The sequence below is a fragment of the Brassica oleracea genome, chromosome C6, assembly GCF_000695525.1.
Source record: "Brassica oleracea var. oleracea cultivar TO1000 chromosome C6, BOL, whole genome shotgun sequence".
Classification (NCBI taxonomy): domain Eukaryota; kingdom Viridiplantae; phylum Streptophyta; class Magnoliopsida; order Brassicales; family Brassicaceae; genus Brassica; species Brassica oleracea.
In genome coordinates this window covers 2,954,291-2,957,093 of record NC_027753.1, presented here as the reverse complement: position 1 = coordinate 2,957,093, position 2,803 = coordinate 2,954,291, and the positions used below count along the sequence as shown (strand labels likewise).

The window sequence follows — 2,803 nt, the reverse complement described above, 5'->3', positions numbered from 1 at the left end:
TCTATGCGGAACACAATTGAAATTTGTTAGATCTTAGTTTATACCTCCTAAGACATATGTTAATTACATAATTCCCATTTTTCACTTATCAAAATATTTTTTACAAAATTTTTAAATTATGTTTAAGACTAACTGTCCAGACGACTTTAAGTTAAGTCGTCTGGACGACTTATTTTCAAGTCGTCTAAACAGACGACTTGCGAGGGGTAGAAACGTAAAAAGAATTCCGTTTTTTTGTTTGGTCACAAGGGGATAGTTGTAATTTCAATAGCCTTTTAGGTTACTTTTGCCTTTGACCCAAGTTGGGGTATTGTTTTGGGTTTTACTCCAAGTTTTGAGTCACACTTGGCAATTCTCCCCACATTTTATTAAGTCATCTTATTCATTAATTGTGTATTATTCATGATAGTTTTTGCAGTTGTGTAAATCTCTTTGAATCACGTTCTTATTCTTATATATAATATGTCCTATCTCATTATATAATTGTTCAAATTTCACTTTTCAAGGGTTGTGTATGTCTGTATACTTTCATTTTTATATTATGTGATGTAGAGAAGACAAAGCTAAAAAATATGTTTTCTTCGATACATACAATTTCATAAAGTTCATTACTCTTTTGATTAGCCTTTAATATGATGCATGTCAAGTTTTATTTTCATGTAACAAGAACTGATTTTTATTTTCAATTCAATCCAACCAACAAGACTTTTTGTTAGACCCCAATGGGTCCATAATGAAAGCCTTGAAAATCATCCTAAAACCCTTAACAATATACAATTCGATCCAACCTAGTTTAAAAATGCAAATGATGAACCTAAAATGCCAATCTTTATTTGAGAACCTCTCAAGCTATGATCATGTGGAAAAACATATGGCTTCAATCGATTTTTTTAGTATCAAGTAAGTGCATAAGGTTTCTTTATACATCCATGTAGAGCGTCATCTACCCATAAAGGTACTCTAGTTTGTATTAAATATTAATCAATGATCTCCAACTACACAAGACTGGCGAATGTTTACAAATTGTTTCTTTGGTTGTTAGTTGTTTTTTTAATGATGGATTTTATTATTAAATCTTTTACGTAAAGAGTTTTAAACAATGAGAACTAGAAAAACAAATGTAGAAAAGGAATACACCAGTAGAGATCCAGTGTTAACACATCTATTTTGCGTATGGATAGTTAAAGATTTTTCATATAAAAAATCTATATTGCTTCAAGAGTAGTCGAATCTCTTGGGAGATAATCTTCATATTAATCCAAAAAAAACATGCTTCAAACTGAATTTATAACGACTGCCCCTCTCTTTTTATTGCTGCAGTAGGAGCCACCGAAAAACAACTTTTTATATTGCTATATTGTTAATAACAAAGTCAAAAATATTACTGTTCCAAACAATCAATTAATTAGAATTTCATGCTGTCTTTCAGATTAACCATAGTTTGCAGCAAGAATTCCATCACCATCAAATGAAAAACCATCAATGACTGAAACCGGTAAGAACCGTCACAAGACACCACCATCCGCTTCTGGATCTATCAATTACCTTTTCTAAATGGTTCAACTTAACCGAAGTTTTTTGTCTTTCCAATCTATTGTTAAAACACACAAAAGAACAATCAAAATATTTGAAGCAAAATAAATCAAAAAAAGGAAAGCAAACAAATCAAATAAGCCGATGTTGAAGCTGTAAAAACCTTCGACCTCGGTTTGAAACTACAAAAAATCTCTCTTTTTCTCTCTTGATGGCCAGTTGTTACTTGTTATATATATTGCAACTCTACGACAAGTGAATTGAAAAGTGTTCACTAGAATTATCTTTTGTTATTCTAATGGTGACATTTAAACAAACATGCCACCAGCTTTTAAAGATATGTAACTCACAAACATCCACGATACAAATAATTTGTAATGATAGCAACATAGAGACAGATCAGAGAAATTACCAGATTAAGTGATTGTTGTGACTTTGTCATATATGGCCTTAAGCGTGGACAGAGGAACAACTGAGGAAGTACCAGCAGCGGTGGCTTCAGGAAAAAGTTGATCTTTCCACCCCATATGGTGACTTTCATTTGATTATTAGACTTGAAGAGTGAATCCTTCTGCTCCTATAAGAATTCAACATACTTTTGATGTTTAAATCTCAACTTCAGAACAACAAATGATGCTCTAGGGCGTGTTTATTACAACATTGTTGTTCATTGCTTCTCAGACAAGCATATGAATCTTGTTTATCATTTCGACGTGAGTTAAATTAGTATTTATTTCATCAAGAAACAAAAGAAGATACATACAACCACCAACTAGCAACCAAAACCAACTCGGAACAAATTATCAACACAACATTTGATTATCGTCCAAACAAATGAAATTACTCACTACACCCAAAAAAATGAAATTACTCAGACAACAAAAATGCATTGAAGTCTCTCTATAAAGAAATTTGGAATTTAAGCATAAGTAAATCTTGTTTTCCAGCAAAGCCATGCAAGAATGGTTATCCCTGTCCTGATCAAAATTGTCTTTATCCCACCGTTGAAGCTGTTCTGTTTTCTTGATTATTTTGCTTTCAAGCTGGGCTGCGATGTTTACTAATGGGCTCATTCATTCTCCTATGTGTGCCTATCTCATCTACTCTTGGGCCTTAATCAAATCTTCCAAATGGACCTGTAAGGCGACTCGCTTCCAGCCGATTTCATTATCAACTCAGCTGATTGTTAACATGGGATTTTATTATGGTTTAGCACTAGAGGTATAATGTATTTTTTTTTAATTATACGGGAGTATCCTTAAAACGTAAC

General features: G+C 32.5%; 1 pseudogene; it reads right to left on the bottom strand.

Annotated features, from left to right (window-relative positions):
- LOC106299870 overlaps positions 1-2,240 on the bottom strand; it is a 6,113-nt pseudogene extending 3,873 nt beyond the window's left edge.
- Positions 2,241-2,803: the final 563 nt, after the last annotated feature.